General features: G+C 48.8%; 1 protein-coding gene across 1 annotated transcript in view; it reads right to left on the bottom strand.

Annotated features, from left to right (window-relative positions):
- IGSF21 (immunoglobin superfamily member 21) overlaps window positions 1-17,645 on the bottom strand; it is a 269,151-nt gene that overhangs the window by 27,698 nt on the left and 223,808 nt on the right. The gene's annotated exons all lie outside the window — the stretch shown is intronic.

Here is a 17,645-nt window from a genome sequence, read left to right as displayed (position 1 = left end):
TTACGGCTTTTTTAGTTTATTATTGTGTCTGGGGAAAAGGTGTTAACCAAGAGTCAGGGGGCTGAAGATTCTGTCTCAGCTTTGCCATGGACTTTCTCTGTGACTTGGCCATCATTTTCCCCTTCCTGGGTCTCGGTTTCCTCATCCAGACAGTTAGAGGTGCAGAACACGGTGTCGAAGGGCCCACCTGTCCTCTAAATTTGGCAGTGGTAAGAAGGCCTCATGCGTTTCCACAGCTCAGTGCTCTGAGCCACTTCCAGCCTCTGGACCACCTGCAGCACCACTGGGCCACTCCTGCCGATCTCCCTGCCCCTAGCTCCCACCGCACTCACGGCCTGGCTCCGAGCCTTCCTTCAAGCAGGAAATTTCCCGGGGGGCAGTGTGGCCGCCGTCTTTCCTGTCCTTTCAGCATTTTAGGATTGATTTTGTGAGTCAGAGAGCAAGTAAATCATTCTTGCCGCTTGCTCCTCATAAAGCAATTTCCAGGGGAGATGAGGAGTTGGAGAGAAGGGCATTTTTTGGGAGGGGGATGCACTTTTTTCTCCTTGACATTGTACTATGCAAATTTCCAAACCTACCAAAAAGTTCAAGTAATTGTATAATGAACATTCATGCACCCATCACTCAGGTTCTGCAATGAACATTGAACTCCATTTGCTTGATTGAATATCTCTTGGATTACATCTTTGTAAAGAGCAGGGTGAGGCAGATCGAGCCCTCATTCACAAAGGAACTCAACTTCTGACCAGAGTGGCAGGACTTGAGAGTGAGGGTGTCTCAGAGACCCAGCACCTGAGGCCTCTTCTTCTGGCCTTGCCATGACCCAGGTGTTGGGACCTCAAATGCATTTTTGTTCCCTAGGAAATACTCTCTCCACACTTACTCCTGCTCCCCACACACAGGCTGCTGCAGGGAGCATCCCCTGGCCCATCTGGCTCTTCAGGCATCCTGGCCATGGGCTCCCCATATCCGATGGATGGATGGCACTGGATTCAGGGTCTCTCCTTCCCTCTCTGCCTGTAGCCAAGGCAAGTGGACAGTGGGTGAGCAGGGCCTGTGGCAGCCTGGAGGAGAGATGGCCCTTTCCTCACCACTTCCTGCTTCCTCAGGACTGGGCACAGCAGTGGACCTTCCATGGGCTCATGGACAGGGCTGATGATTGTATCATGGTTCTGACACCTACCAGCTGGGTGACCGTGGCAAGTCACTTATTCCTGCTGTACCTCAGTTTCCTCATGTGATTTGTTATTTTTTAAATTTAGTTTACTTTTTTTTTTTTTTTTTTTTTGGTAGAGATGGGGTCTCCCTATGTTGTTCAAGCTGGTCTTGAACTTCTGGGCTCAAGAGATCATCCCACATCGGCCTTCCAAAGTGCTAGAATTATAGGAATGAGCCACAATGCGCTTGGCTACAGTTTCCTCATCAGTGAAATGGGGTCATCATAAGATCTACTTTCTAGGGTTCTTGTGAGCACTATGTAAAGTATGTAGACCCACACCTGACACCTGCCAAGTGATGAATAAAATGTCAGCTGTGGTTAGTGCTGTTGTGGTGAGGGCAGTTGTGGTGATTGCTGTTGTGGTGATTGTTGTGGTGAGTGCTGTTGTATTGAGTGCTATTGTGATTGTTGTCGTGATTGCTGTTGTGGTGAGTGCTGCTGTGGTGGTTGTTGCTGTGGTGATTGTTGTGGTGAGTGCTGTTGTGATTGTTGTGGTGATTGTTTTTGTAGTGATTGTTCTGGTGATTGCTGTTGTGATTGTTGTGGTGAGTGCTGTTGTATTGAGTGCTGTTGTGATTGTTGTGGTGATTGCTGTTGTGGTGAGTGCTGTTGTGGTGATTGTTGTTGTGATTGTTGTTGTGGTGAGTGCTGCTGTGGTGATTGTTGTGGTGAGTGTTGTTGTGATTGCTGTTGTGGTGATTGCTGTTGTGGTGAGTGTTGTGGTGAGTGTTGTTGTGACTTGTTGTGGTGAGTGCTGTTGTGGTGATTACTGTTGTAGTGATTGCTGTGGTGATTGTTGTGGTGAGTGCTGTTGTGGTGAGTACTGTTGTGGTGATTGTTGTGGTGAGTGCTGTTGTGGTGATTGTTGTTGTGGTGATTGCTGTTGTGGTGAGTGCTGTTGTGATGATTGCTGTTGTGATTGTTGTGGTGATTGTTGTTGTGGTGATTGTTGTGGTGATTGCTGTTGTGATTGTTGTTGTGGTGAGTGCTGTTGTGGTGATTGTTGTGGTGATTGTTGTTGTGATTGTTGTGGTGAGTGCTGTTGTGGTGATTGTTGTGGTGATTGCTGTTGTGGTGATTGTTGTGGTGATTGTTGTGGTGATTGCTGTTGTGGTGATTGTTGTGAGTGCTGTTGTGGTGAGTGCTATTGTGGTGACTGTTGTGATTGTTTTTGTGGTGAGTGTTGTTGTGGTGATTGTTGTAGTGAGTGCTGTTGTGGTGATTGTTGTGATGATTGCTGTTGTGGTGGTTGTTGTTGTGGTGAGTGCTGTTGTGGTGATTGCTGTTGTGGTGATTGCTGTTGTGATGCGTGCTGTTGTGATGATATGTTACTCCCTGTTCCTTCTCATGCCTTAGGTTCCTGCCATGCAGGGGTCCCCCCTCTTGCCATGCTTTTCTGCCCCTGATTGTTGCCTACAGAGCTCCTTCTGCCTGCAGCACCTCCTGTCCTATCTCTCCACCCGCCTGCTAGACCCAGCTCCATGCCACCTCCTCCATGAAGCCTTCCTGACGCCCTCCTCTGGAGGAGACTCCCTTATGGGAACTTCCTCATCTCTTAGCTTGCACCTTAGTCCTCCCCCATCATCCCTATTTTTCTTCTGTTGGAATTCTGGAAACCTGTGCCCTTTTCTCTCTCACCCACCATTCATGGACTCCTTGAGGGCCAACTGGACCTTACATCCCAGAGCAGAGAGGCCAAGCTCTGGCTTCAGAGAGAGAGGCTTGGGCGCTCCATTTGGTCACTCCCTAAGCCATGGGGTCTTGGGCAAGTTGCTTCTTTTCTCTGAGCCTCGGTTTCCTCTTCTGTAAAATGGGAATAACAAGAATGACCACCTCAGTAGCTGTTGTGAGAATTAAACCAAAGAAAGCTCTTAAAGAACTTAGTAGAATGCTTGGCACTCAGTGAGCACTCAATCAGTACTAGCTTTTGTTATGAAAATTATTGTGATTATTGCTCCTAGGGAGTGAGTGAAGTCTTCCGCCCCAGAGTCGGTTTTCAAGCCCAGATTGCCTGACTTGGGAGCTTCTCTACAGCACATGAGCTTCTCATATGCAGATGGAGAAACTCAGTCCAGGGATTCACTGCAAGTTGGCAGCAGAGTCAGGGCTGCTGAGTTTCAGGCCAAGCCAAATTGCAGTGTGATCTTGGCCTCAGTCTCCCCTTCTGTACCTGAGGCAGTGGGATCACCTCTCTCTCCGTAAGAGTGCCTGTGGGCAGCATTCCTTCAGGGGCAGCTATGGCCTCCTCACGCTATGATCCCTGCTCTCCTAGCTCCTGATACAGCTCTGTTAACACCTGTAACTTCCACTTCCTGCCTGCCCCTTAAATCACTGGGCCCGAGGCACTGCAGTTTCAACAGCCACATATCAAGTGTAATTAAGGGGCCTGTTCCAGGGAGGGGAAGTTTACCTTCTGCTGGAGCCACTAAATCCAGCTCCCAGGGGTGGAGAGGATAAAGCATTGTACTGACCTCACACTTGTCAAGGTTTAATGATGCACCTGCAGGCCTGCTCTGGCGGGGCCTGGGAGGCTGATGCTGATCTGACTCTGGAACCAGAGGGGAGCCCCGGTATGTGAGACACAGAAGACCCAGGGAGTTGGTGAGGGCACCAGGGGGCTTCAGACACCTGCCTAGATAATTCCAGAAGCAGAAGAATCTCTTCAGTTGGCTCAGGAGGGCTCAATGGGCCATCTCATGAGAGGCTATAGAGAAGCTCCCAAGCCAGGCAATCCAGGTTTGAAAACAAATTCTGTCACTTACTCACTGTGTGACCTTGGGCAAGTTACTTAACCTCTCTGGGCCTCAATTTCCTCATTTATTAAAATAAAAATAATGGAAGTATACATCTCCTAAGGATTGTGAGGATTAAATGAATTTATATATTTAAGTGCCTGGAGCAACATTTGGTACCTTGTAACTGAGAACTTCATTGCTATTAGATTGTATCCTGGCAGTCCTATATCAAAATGAATTTCTAATTTGTATAGCTACCTTAAGGGAGGTGGGACTCTCTCAGTGCTCCCCCCACAGCAGGTGCATCGTAGGTGCTCACAAATATTGCTTGAATCAAAGGATTTTTAAGTGTGAGAAATGAATGAGCAAGTGGTCTGTTTCTGCCCTAGGTTCTGAGTTCCCTTGGAGGGGGACTGATGACAAGCGGCTAGCTCTATTCCCCAGGGACAAGATGCACGAAAAACTGCTTGACTGGGTTGTCTGCTTCATCCAGTCACAATAATGGGTCAGAGGTTTCAAAGGCCTCGCTTCCCTCCCCAGCTCAGGGCCTCAGGTCCCCACGGAAGGAGAGTGGCAATCAGAGAATATTCAGATTCAAACTGTGGCCTTCCTTTTATTAGCAGACACAGTTTTCTCCTCTGTAAAATGGGGACACAGATCCCCACCCCACTGACTTCCAGGACTTTTGGAGGCCCTTGATCCAGAGATCCATATGGCTACTACATTGTCCCACACTCAGAGATGTGGCTGTCCCTCTGTTTTCCTGGCAGCTTCATGGAGTGGAAAAGTCAAGGGCTCTGGTCCCAGAAGACCTGAGCTCCAATCTCAGTGCCACTCACTGCTGTGGGACAGTGGGCATGTCTCCTGACCTCTGTAGACACTCATACTGAGGCACCACAGGCTCTGCCCTGCAGGCTGTAGGGGGATTAGAGGGACAGCTGATGGAATGAGTTGGGCCTGTTCCTCAATGAGGGTGGGCTTTGGAAAAGGGCATTTCTTTGCAGAACTATGTTCAGAGAGGGAGGGAGGGAGGGTTCTAGAAGCCTGTCCAGGAAGCAGTCAGTAGGCTTGGACCTTTGGGGCTGATGCTGGGAAGTGACCGTCCTTGCTAGATGACCCAGTTAGCTTCAAAATGCTCCTCCGAGCCCCAAACCCATCTGTCTGGCCCCTCTCTAAACTGGCGCTCAGCCGGTGACCTCAGCTGGCTGGGAGGCCCGTGGCAGGCAGGTGAGCAGCATGGGTGTCCTTCCTCCAGCTCTCTGACCAGGTCCAGGCACTCAAGAAGACAGTGGCCAGTCTCTGAACACGCTCACGTCCAGCTCAAGGGCCCCTGACCACTCCCACCTCAGTCCTGTGGGCCGCATCCCCTACTCCAGCCAGTTTGTGGTAGCTCAGCCCAGCCAGCTGTCTCAGGCCCCCTACTTGTCATTCTGCTGCCCTCCTCAGAAGCTCCGGCTGGCAGGGAGGAGGCCTGTAGAGGTCCGCACGCCCTAGCCTCTCCACCCCAGTGGCCCATTTTCTGCAGTTGCTGGCTGCTGAGTGAGATCACATGGTTGCATTGGAACCTTCTCGGAGGACCATCTCCATCCAGTGCCAGGTCCACCGTGTCTCCACATCTGTTCCCATCTTTCCAATTGGTCCCCATGTCCTGTGGCTTCTGCTTGGAAAGGCCTCTTATGTCCGGCCACTGCATTTATTGTCCTGAGTTGGCTCCTATTGTCTCTGTTCTAACTTCCTGCCCTGCCCTAACAATGATGCCAGCATCTGGGCCAAGCACTTTCTGTACGCCTGAAGGTGCCATCTTATTTATTCCTTGAGACAGCCCGTGGGGTAAAAAGCATGATTACCCTCAGTTTCCAAAGGAGGAAACTGAGGCTTGGAAAGAAAAAGTCACAGCAAGATGGTGGAGGAGGTGTGATTGGACTCTAGGCTGCTGGCTGCATCCTCTTTCCTGATCACCTTTGCCAGCATCCAGGGTGGGAGGCCAGAGATGTCACTGCCTGGCTTTGAGAGCTCCCACAGGGCCATTGTCACTTCTCACAGTTCTGACCCTACCCTCAGCCCCACTGACACTTATAGGGTGAGGGTTGGAGCCACATGGGTAGGAAGTAAGAACAGCTTTCCTCCCCCAGAGCACTCACGGTGAGCTAGTGACACAGTCCTTTACTTGTCTGTTACATTTCATGTCCCAACAGGTGCTACTGTAACCCCTATTCAGCAAAAAGGGACACCGAGGTCTAGGGAGATAAAATAAACTTCCAAAGGCCACATTCCAGTGAGAGGTGGGGGAGCATAGTGGCTGGGTCCCTGGGCGCGGCAGGCAGCCTGCCTGGGTTTGAATTCTAGTTCTGTGTCCTTGGGCACATTTTATAACCCCTCAGTTTTCACGCTTGTAAAATGGATAAAGTAATAACAGAATTGACCTTAGAAAACTGTTATAAATGATATAGCAGGTGTTAAGCAGAGCAGTGCCTGGTATATAGTAAATGTTCAATAAACATTAACCATAGCCTGGCATGGTGGCTCACGCCTGTAATCCCAGCATCTTGGGAGGCCCAAGTAGGTGGATCATCTGAGGTCAGGAGTTCAAGATCAGCCTGGTCAACATGGAGAAACACTGTCTCTACTAAAAATACAAAAATTAGCTGGGCGTGGTAGTGCACGCCTATAATCCTGGCTACTCGGATGAGGCACAAGGATGACTTGAACTCAGGAGGTGGAGGTTGCAGTGAGTTAAGATTGCACCACTGCACTCCAGCCTGGGCGACAAGAGTGAGACTCTGTCTCAAATAAATAAATAAACAAACAAGCAAACATTAACCACTTTTATGACTATTAGTTGCAGAACCTGGTAGAAAAGTCATGTCTGAATCCAAAGCACATACCCTTAGCCATTCCTCAACTCTCTAAGGAAGTAAACTCCATTTATGGTCAAGCTAATTTGCTAGAGAGATCATTCTCAAATGCGGAATTATCTGGCCTCCACCTTGTCTAGTTTGGAGGGGCTGGGCATCTGCATGTCACTCACCCAGAGTGGTAAGAAGGGGTGCAGGCAGGGGGAGACGGCTTGGGGATGGGCTTGTCTAGCCTTTTGCCTGGGGGTAGGAGTAGTCCAGGCCTGGTCCTCAGACCCCGTGGGTTTCTGGGGTAAGAGGTGGAAGCTCGTGTTCATACCGTCTCCCACTCAGTGCTCTGGGAATTCTCTGCAGCTCTGGCCTGGATCCCAGCCAGCCCATGCCTCCCTCCACAGCCTCCTTGCTTCCCCTGTGGAGCAGCAGCCTGGCTCCCTGGAGTCTGTGGCCACAGTAATCGCCTGAGGCCAGTTAATATAATTAGCCCAAGTCTAGCAGGTGGTTCATCCACTGAGGCTCTAAGACAGAGGAAGGAGCTGATCATTTTCCACCCAGCAGGCATCCTGGGAAAGGAGGTAGCTGAGGCTCTGAATCTTGCCTTTCTGGGGATTTCCCAGGGATCTCAGACTGGCAGCCTCCCTCCACTGACCTACCCTGCCCCTTGGACCACCATACACACCATTGTGCGGTGGCTCTGCTTGGAAGAAGCCTCACTTCGCCCACAGCTGTCCTGTGTGCAGACAGCCTTCTTTAAAGGGAATTCTGCAAACCGAGCTCTGCTTTCCCATTGCTGTCCCCCAGAGAAGCACAGTGGTGTTATTTCTGTTTTGCTCAGGCCTACAGGAGATCAGCAGGCCTCTGAGAGGGGTGAGGTCTGCGCTCAGCCCTCAGATCTCCCTAGCTCACTTGGAAGTATAGAGGATTCTTCTTCCCAAGTCAAAAGAGGTTCTTCCAGCCTGGCCAACAGAGTGAGACCCTGTGTCTACAAAAATTTTTAAAAATTAGCTAGGTATGGTGGCACATGCCTATAGTCCCAGCTACTAGGGAGGCTGAGGCAGGAGGATTGCTTGAGCCTGGGAAGTTGAGGCTGCAGTGAGCCATGGTTGCATCACTGCACTCCAGCCTGGGTGACAGAGTGAAAAAAAATAAAAGAGAGAAGTTCTTGACACTCTGATTACTGGTCCTGGAAATTTGCTGCTTTTTCCAGAGGAGAGTGCCAGGCTGGGATTCCAGAGAATCACGTTCAAGAATCTGGTCTTAGAAAGCAAGAATCCAGCTCTCCAGAAATCCAAGGTTCTGGCCGGGCCTCCTGGAAGTAGACTCAGACTTCATCACCCCCAGGACCTTCTGTACTCTCTTTTCCTCTGGGAACCCTCACCAGTCCCAGGGTAAGTGGAGAATTTCCTGTGAAACTCATTGCCTAAAGTCACATAGCTGGAGAGTAAGAGCCAGCCTGCAGGTGGCAGATGGTTAGAAAAGCACCAGACGTGCACAGAGATAGACATATAGAGCAGTGAAACAGAATGGAGAGTCTAGAGATAAACCTGCACTTTTACAGTCAATTGATTTTCGACAAGGATGCCAAGATAATTCAATGGGGATAGAATAGTGTGTTCAACAAATGGGGCTGGGACAACCAGACATCCACATGCAAATGATGAAGTTGGACCCGTTCCTCACACCATACATAAACATAAACTTGAAATGCATTATAAACCTAAATTTAAGAGCTAAAACTATACAAACTCCTAGAAGAAAAATACAGGAGTAAGTTGTGACATTGAGTTAGGGAAAGTCTCCTTAAATATGACACAGAAAGCACAAGTGACAAAAGGAAAAATAGATAAACTGGATTTCATTGACATTAAAACATTTTGTCCTTCACAGGACATCATGAAGAAAGTGAAAAGACAATCTACACAATGGGAGAAAAATGTGCAAATGATATACCTGATAAGGGACTTACATGTAGGTCAGATAGAGAACTCTTACAATTCGATCATAAAAAGACAAATAAGGCCATTGAAAATTGCCAAAGGCTCTGAATAGATATTTCTCCAAAGAAGATGTCCAAATGGCCAAGAAGCACAGGAAAGGACATACAGTGTCATTGGCCCTCAGGGAAATGCCAATCAAAGCCACAAAGAGATATCACTCCACATCCGCTAGGATGGCTATATTTAAAAAGACAGATAGTAACAAGTGTTGACAAAGATGTGGAGAAGATGGGACTCATATGCAGCTGGTGGGAATATAACACAGTGCAGCCACTGTGGAAAGCTGTCTGGAAAGTTCCTCAGAAGTTTAAATGCAGAGTCATCGTTTGACTCAGCAGTTCTACTCTGAGGATACACACCCAAGAGAACTGAAACTATATGTTCACACAAACACTTGTACATGAATGTTTATAACAGCATTGTTCATAGTAGCCAAAATGGGGAAACAACACAGATTTCCATCCACTGATGGATGTGTAAACAAAACATGATCTATCCGTACGATGGAACATTATTCAGCATTGAAAAGGAATGAAGTACTAGTACCTGCTACAATACGGATGAACCTCGAAGACATTATGCAAAGCAAAAGAAACTAGCCACAAAAGACCACATATTGTATAATCTCATCATATTAAATATCCAGAACCAGCAAATCTATAGAGACAGAAAGGGTGTTTGTGGCTGAGGGGAAGATGGACAATGTTGGGCGGTGCATAACTGTTGATGTGTACAGGGTTTCTTTGGAAAACAATGAAAATGTTTTAAAATTGATTGTGGTGGTAGAGGCACAACTCTGTGAATATGCTAAAACCACTGTCTTGTACACTTTAAATGAGTGAATTGTATGTTATATTAATTGTATCTCAATAAAACCACTTTTTTAGAAAAAACAAAGGGCCGGGCATGGTGGCTTATGCCTGTAATCCCAGCACTTTGGAAGGCTGAGGCAGGAGGATCACTTGAGGTCAGGAGTTCAAAACCAGCCTGGCCAACATGGAGAACCCTCGTCTCGACTAAAACTAGAAAAATTAGCCAGGCATGGTGGTGTATGTCTGTAATCCCAGCTACTTGGGAGGCTGAGGCAGGAGAATCTCTTGAGCCCAGGAGTCAGAGGCTGCAAGGAGCTGAGATCGTGCCACTGCACTCCAGCCTGGGGGACAGAGCAAGACTCTGTTTCAAAACAAAACAATACAAAACAAAACAGAACAAAACAAACAAACAAAACACAAGGAAAAACACACCAGGCACACTTAATAAAAATCAGTAGAACATACTGAAAAAAGACAAACCAACCAGAAACATCATGTAAAGTTCATTAACATCTGTTCTTTGGGGTGGAAGCTGTGTTTCCTGGCTCCAGACTTGCAAAGCATATATAGTGTGGTTTGGTGCCACTCTGGCCTCAGGTTCCAAAAGTCTACTTCATCTGTCAACTTCACTTGGAAGCTTCCAGAAGAGAGACAGGGATCCTGAAGTAGAACATTTTATTAACGTGTATCAATACTTTATGAGTCGGGGCTTTCTATTCATTGGTAAACTTCTAGAGAAGCAGAGAGGTTAACATGCAGGATGGCTATATACCCCTGCCCTGCCACACGCTGGCTGGGTGGTGTAGGGAAGTGACATCACCTCTCAGTTTCTTCACCTGCTAAAGAGAAAGTGATAGTACTCACCTTGCAGAGCTTCTGTGAGTGTTCAGTGAGTTAACACAACAAGAGTTTAGCACAGCACCTGCATATTAGTCAGTGTCCAACGAAGGGTGACCCACGCAAGGGGTTGGGAGCAGAGAGTATCAGCTTCAGAGTCAGACAGGGAATCCTGGTGTGCTACATCCCGACTCAGTTACTGCTGTGGGTTGAATTATGTCCCTGAAGATGATGTGTTGAAGTCCTGACCCGCAGTCTGTCTAAATGTAACCTTATTTGGAAATAAGGTCCTTGCAATTGTGCTAAAGGTAAGATGAGGTCACACTGGATTAGGGTGAGTCCTAATTCAATGACTGATGTCCTTATAAGGAGAAAATCTGTTGAGGTGGGCACAGTGGCTCATTGCCTGTAGCACTTTGGGAAGCCAAGGTGGGTGGATTGTTCGAACTCAGGCATTTGAGGCCACCCTGGGCAACAGAGCAAGACTCTGTCCCACACAAAAAAAAAAAAGAGAGAAGAAGAAAGAGAATGAGGGAGAGGAGGAGAAGGAGTAGGCGGAGGAAGAGGAGGAGGAGGAGAAGAAGAAGAGGAAGAAGAAAAAGAGGAAGAAGAAGAAGAAGGAGAAGAAGAAGAAGAAGAAGAAGAAGAAGAAGAAGAAGAAGAAGAAGAAGAAGAAGAAGAAGAAGAAGAAGAAGAAGAAGAAGCAGGAGGAGGAGGAGGGAGGGGGAGGGAGAGGGGGAAGAGGAGGAAAGAAGAAAGAAGGATTAGGAGAAGGAGAAGAAGCAGGAGCAGGAGCAGGAGCAGGAGCAGGAGCAGAAGCAGAAGCAGAAGAAGCAGCAGAAACAAATCTTAACACAGAGACAGGAGCACAGAGCCAGAGAAAGAAGGCCATATGATGAGAGAGGCAGAGATCAGCATCTATAAGCCAGGGAACTCCAAGGATCGCCAGCAACACCAGAGGCAAGGGGAGGGACAAGGAAGGATTTTTCCCTTGCATGGGGAGCATGGCCCTACTGACACCTTGATTTTAGGTTTCTGGGACTAGCACTGTGAGACAATACATTGCTGTGGTTTTAAGCCACCTAGTTTGCAGTCATTTGCTATGGGCAGCCCCAAAAACTAGTTTTCTCCTCTGTACCACGAAGGTATTTCCCTTAGAGAACGTGAGTCCATGAAGCAAGGACCTTGTCTTGTCAGTGTATCCACATCGCCTAGAATTGTGCTTGGCACCTGGGGGATGCTCAGTAAGTCACTGAATCACTAGCATGAATGAATGAAGTCCCTATAGTTCACATCTTTTGAATGTTACCTTCTCAGAGGGGCAACACTGACCTAGAACAGCCCCATCCCTGATGGGTTGTTCCTGACATTGTTTTACCACCCACTGACATCCCATTTGTCTCCCCATCTCTTCACTTGCTCATCTTCTGCCTCCCCTACTGCACTGTCTGTGAGGGCCAATTTTTTTTTTTTTTTTTTTTTTTTGCCTTCTTGTTCATTGCAAACTCCAGTGCACACAACAGTGCCTGCAATGTACTAGGTGCTCAATAAATATATGTTGAATGAATGAACACACAAATAAATAAATGAAAATTAGAATGTCCATGCACGTGGGCATCCAAGTCACCTTATAACATATTTGAACAAAAAAGATGTTCTGACATGCTCTGTTACCAGAAAGGAAATTCAATACTAGACTGTCCTTGTCAAAAGTAGACACTAATTGGGATTTGGACCCAGGTCTGCTGGAATCCAACTTCGGTGCTCCTCTCAAAGAGTTTGAGAAGTGGGGGAGGTGCTGGACAGTAGTGGATGAGAGAACCAAAAATGGGATAGGGACAGGAATGGAGGCAAGGACACAGACATTCTGTCTTCCTCCTAGACTCCTACTATCCCGAAAGGCAAACAGCCCCACCCATCCGTCGGAATTCGTTGTTGTTGTTTGATTTTATTGGTTTGGTTTTGTTTCATTTTTTGAGACAAGGTCTCACTGTTGCCCAGGCTAGAGCGCAGTGGCGTGATCTCAGCTCACTGCAGCCTTTACCTCCCAGGCTCAAGTAATCCTCCCACCTCAGCCTCCTGAGTAGCCGGGACTACAGGTACGTGCCACCACAGCCCAGGTAATTTTTGGTAGAAATGGGATTTCCCCATGTTGCCCAGGCTGGGCTAGAACTCCTGGGCTCGAGAGATCCACCCACCTCAGCCTCCCCAAAGTACTGGGATTACAGATGTGAGCCGCCATGCTAGGACCATCGGAGTTTTTGAGCAACCTAGTTAGGGCTCAGTCTTAAGGAAGTCCCCACCCTCTGCACTCTGTCCCCACTCCAGTGCTTGTTTGAGGTTTGTGTGACTCATGGTCAAAGGGAGGGAAATTTCCTTTGGGAGTTAAGGCTGCTGTATAAGTACCGGCTCTGGGCTCAGGCAGACCTGGTGGGACGCCCCACTCCTGCCCATCTTGCTCTGTCGCTCACGTAGACGTGCCCCTTAAACTCTCGGAGCCTCCGCTCCATCATCCATAAAATAGAGATGACCAGGCTCACATCCGAGGGCTTTTGCGAGGGATTAACTCTAGGTTGAACCCTGAGCTCAATGCTGGCATGCAGAGGGTGGTCTTGCTTTTTAGCTTTGGGTTGAAAGGGCCCCACTCGGTGGCAGAGAAACCCTGCCCCTTGGCATTCCAGAGGAGCCAGAAGTGCAGAGTCTTTTAACTTCGGTGAGGATGGGGGTGGGGTGCCTGGCTCTCACAACATTTAATTGATTGTAACAGCGCACCCTCAACGCGCTCCCTCCCCCTAACCTGCACCCCCAGAAGAACCTTCAAAATCCTTCCATGACTGTGTATAATGCGTTCCTGGGGCCCAGCACGCAGCTTTCAAATTGGCTTACAATTTATCTGCAGCTCGGATAAAAACATTTTAATGACTGTGTGCAGCATACACCCTTGGTGTCACCCACGGGGCTCCCAAACGTCTTTCCCCACCACATAGTGGGATGTTATAGGCGTGAAATTACAGCTGCACTCACGTTTTCATCTGCACCCGGAGGCCTCTGGAAATGGCCGCGTTAGAATGTGCTGGATGTGGACGTGTGGATGGCAGACTGGGGTGCTGGGCTCTCTGGTGGAACTGCTCTGTGCTTTGAGGCAGGTGCGCCCTGGGCCGTCCCCAGCTCCTCGGCTCTCCTTCTCCCCACTGTCCTGGGAGCTTCCCATCGACCTCCAAATCAGGGAGGAGCTGTCTTGCCTCAATTTGGCTGCAGCGGCCCTTGGGGTCCCATGTGGCACAAAAGAGACCCCAGCGTTCAGTGACCTCCACTCACTTGAAGGGAGGGTCTTTGTGTGTGAACACAATGCCACAGACGAACCAAAGCAATGAGTCGGTTTTAATTTTTGAAACCTGCCCTGAAACATATTTGAAGGAGACGTTCACAGAGATTGGTCTAATTGTGTCTGGTTTGTATCTGACCCGACTACTATTTGTCGTAAGAGATACTATTTCTTGATCATCCAGAATGTGCCAAGCCTCAGGCCCAGAACATTCTGTTCTATAGATTATCTCATTCAACCCTCCAACCTCAGCCAAGTCCCATGCCCCTCTGAGCCAGGTCTGTGCAATGGGCTCACTGTGGTGCCTGCCTCCCAGGCCCATGTGGTCGATGGGTTACAGGAGATGTTGTATGAGAAACACTCAGCCACACCGTCTCCCCCAGTCCTCCTCTCACCATTCAGGACCTTGGTGAGCTACAGAAGCCATGCTGCTCTGGCACAAAGATAACCCCCACCCTATAAGGCCTGGAGCAAATACCTTCTCTTCCCTGGGCCTCAGTCTCTTTATCTGTGAGTTAGGGATGATAGTAAACCCCATGCTCCGATCTGCAGTGAGGATTGGGTGTTGTCCTCAATGTGAAAGCCCGCTAAAATTGCTCAAATTGGGCACGTGTGAGGTATTGCTGTCATTATGACACTTGGGAAATATCCTGACTCCTTCCATAGGTGTGTGGTGCCAGGACACGCAGACCTTTGGGGAAGAAGCCCAGAGAAGGTGAGTAAGCAGAGACCCCTGTCCCTGCCGCTCCCAGAGACACTTCCTGGTTTCCAGGCCGCAGTGGTGCATGAAGCTGTGTTCCCAGAACAGTCGTTCCTCAGACTAGTGCAGGGCTCTTTGGAGCTGTGAATGGGGGGCTTCTCTTTGCTAGGGCCAAAACCAGGGGCAAGAGGGAGGCAGCAACGGCTGTGCCCGGGAGTGGGCAAACCAGAGACAGTGATAATAAAAACAACAGAGTCAAGTAACTGAGCTCTTCAATGATATTCTTGATGGGCTAGGTGTTCTGCAAAATTCTTCTACTTTAAGCCTCACAGCCACCCTAGGAGGGAAGCATCCCCATCCCTATTTTACAGATGGGGAAACTGAGGCTCACAGAGGAAAATGGGCTTAAGTTCACAGAGCAGAGCTGAGATTGGGACATAAACCAGTATTTCCTTAACTTGTATGCTAAGAAATCGGGGGGAAGAGGGATCCTCCTGTGTTTGGGGTGAGGTGAGAAGTGGGAGGAGGGAGGAAAAATACATTTGCATATGGGTAAGAGTATAGGCATAGTTGTAGATATGTATAATATCGAATAACCATCAATATATAGATACACACAGAACTAGTATTTTGGGAAATACTTAGAGATTTAGATCAGTGGTCCTCAAAGTGTGGCCCCTGGACCAACAGCAGCAGCATCCCCTGGAAATTTGTGAGAAATGCATATTCTTAGGCCCCACCTCAGCCCAGCTGAGTCAGAAGCTGTGGGGGTGGGACCCAGCCATCTGTATTTAACAAGCTCTCCAGCCAGTTCTGCTGCATGCTCAAGTTTGAGAAGTGCTGGTTTAGATCACGAGACTTGGACTTAGAGAGCTGTTAGAACCCAACAAGTCACTTCTCCCCGCTAAGCCTCGGTCTCCTCATAGAACGGGGATCATAAAGTCCTTCAGTTCACAGGGCTGTCATGAGGATTCTAAAAGATAACACACGTGAAGCCAGAAGCTCACACACTGTCAGGCACATGCACGTGTCCAGGGAGGGACGGGAGACGTGTCAGCTGCCATATCAATTCCCGTGGGCATAGCGAGCAAAGGTGGATCTGCTCCACTGGGGGACAACTGGGCTGGGAAGACCAACGGCAAGCACAGTGAGCTCTGAGCAGTGGCCAGCAGAGGATGGGCTGTGATGGGTGGGTGTGATGCCAGGGAAAATCCTGCCAGGAAAGCCTTGAATTTCCAGGGGTCACCCTTACCCTGCATCTGAAAGTGCCAGGGTGGAAGGTAGGGGTTGCATCACTAGCTTTGCCCCTGCCCGGCCCCTCCTGGAAGACTCAGCTGCCTGCAGAGTCCATGGAGCCCCATCAGACCGCTCGGTAAGTGGAACTACAGCAGCTGCTCCCTCCTTCCCAGCGCTCTGGTCTCTGGTGACTGCTGCCTCCCACAGGGAGTGTCCCTGATCCCCAGGCAGTGACACAGAAGGAGAGGAAGTCTCAGTCACTGAGCCTACCAGGAGCACACTCCCTTGCTCAGCAGAGGCCATCAGGCCAGTTGTGCAACCTGAGTCAGTCCCACGAGATCGCTCTGTGCCTCAGTTTCCTCGCCTAGTGGATGGAGTAAGAGACTCACAAGTGTCAGAGCTGGGAGGGAGTGCAGGATTACCTGTCAACCCTCTGATGATACATGATATGCTTTGGCTGTGTCCCAACTCAAATCTCGTCTTGTATTGTAGCTCCCACCATTCCCCTGTGTTATAGGAGGGACCCGGTGGGAGATAACTGAATCATAGGGGTTGGTCTTTCCTGTGCTATTTCTCATGATAGTGAATAAGTCTCACAAGATCTCATGGTTACATAAATTTCCCTGCACAAGCTCTCTTCTCTTGTCTGCTGCCATGTGAGACGTGCCTTTCACCTTCCACCATGATTGTGAGACCTCCCCAGCCATGTGGAACTGTGAGTTCATTAAACCTCTTTCTTTTGCAAATTGCCCAGTCTTGGATATGTCTTTATCAGCAACGTGAAAATGGACTAATACAGTACAGATGGGAGAAATCAAGGCCACAGAGGGAGAATAACCTGCTCAGAGTTCTTTGGCGAAGTAATGGGAAGTGTGGGCCTCATGGAGGAATGGATTTTGAGGACTCTGGCCTTGCTTGAAGGCACCTTAGAGTGAGGCCTTAGCACAGCATCTTCACTGCCTCCAGCAGTGTGACAGAGCTGGGCCTGGAGTCAAGATGCCTGAGTCCCAGTGCAACACTGAGCTGCCTGATATCATAGGAGGATTTTGTGAACTTGGCTCTGTGACTTTAGGCAAGTTGCTTGCTTTCTCTGTGATCCGTTTCTGCATCTGCAAAATGGAGTTAATGCTAGCATGTACCGTTGGGTTGGTTGTGAGGACTAAATGATGTAACACATGTAAAGCCTTCAGCCCAATACCTGCAGAGGGGCCTTCCCTGAGTCCCCTCCCTATGCTAGCAGCCACCCACCTGCAGTCACTCTTTATCCCTTTACCCTGCTTTATTTTCTTCCAGCATGTTGCACGCTCTTTTCAATACATCTATGCATGTGTTTTATGTTTGTCTCCTGCAAAATCTCTATAGATAAGTATTTGTCCTATAAAAAGTTTGGGTCCATTCCCTGCTACCTCGTAGGTAGGTGCTCGATACGTTGTGATGCATAAATGGTTGATTAAGTACATGTCTCTCATCAGACTGGGAGTTCCTTGATGGTGCAAACTGAGTTATATCCCTCCTAGGTACCCTGGTGTGGCCAACCCAGAGCCAGGAACCCAAACGCTGCTAGTTCCTCTATCAGAGGAACTGACTGGTGCATGAATAACTGCGAGAGAGGGGCTTTTCCTGGCAACGCCACCTCCTGCATCGTGGCTCCATTGGGAAGCCAGAACCGCCACAGGCTGCGCTGCAGGAATCAATGACCCTCTGGAGGTCTGGCCTTTGGGGGTTTTCAATTTCCCCAGAAGCAGCGACTTTCAGCGGGGCCTTTATGCTTTCATTGATTGCCTGTGTACCATAGCTTTGTTTCCCTGATAAATATTATTTGATAAGAAAACTGGAGAACACAGAGTCTAGAGTCAAGGCCAAGTCCCCAGCATCCTTGCAATAGAGCCAGAATCCAAAGGTGTGTATCTGACAAGAACATTAGAGCCGTTG

The sequence above is a fragment of the Rhinopithecus roxellana genome, chromosome 12 (assembly GCF_007565055.1).
Source record: "Rhinopithecus roxellana isolate Shanxi Qingling chromosome 12, ASM756505v1, whole genome shotgun sequence".
Classification (NCBI taxonomy): domain Eukaryota; kingdom Metazoa; phylum Chordata; class Mammalia; order Primates; family Cercopithecidae; genus Rhinopithecus; species Rhinopithecus roxellana.
Note: the sequence above shows the minus strand (reverse complement) of the source record. Positions and strands in the feature narration are given on the sequence as shown.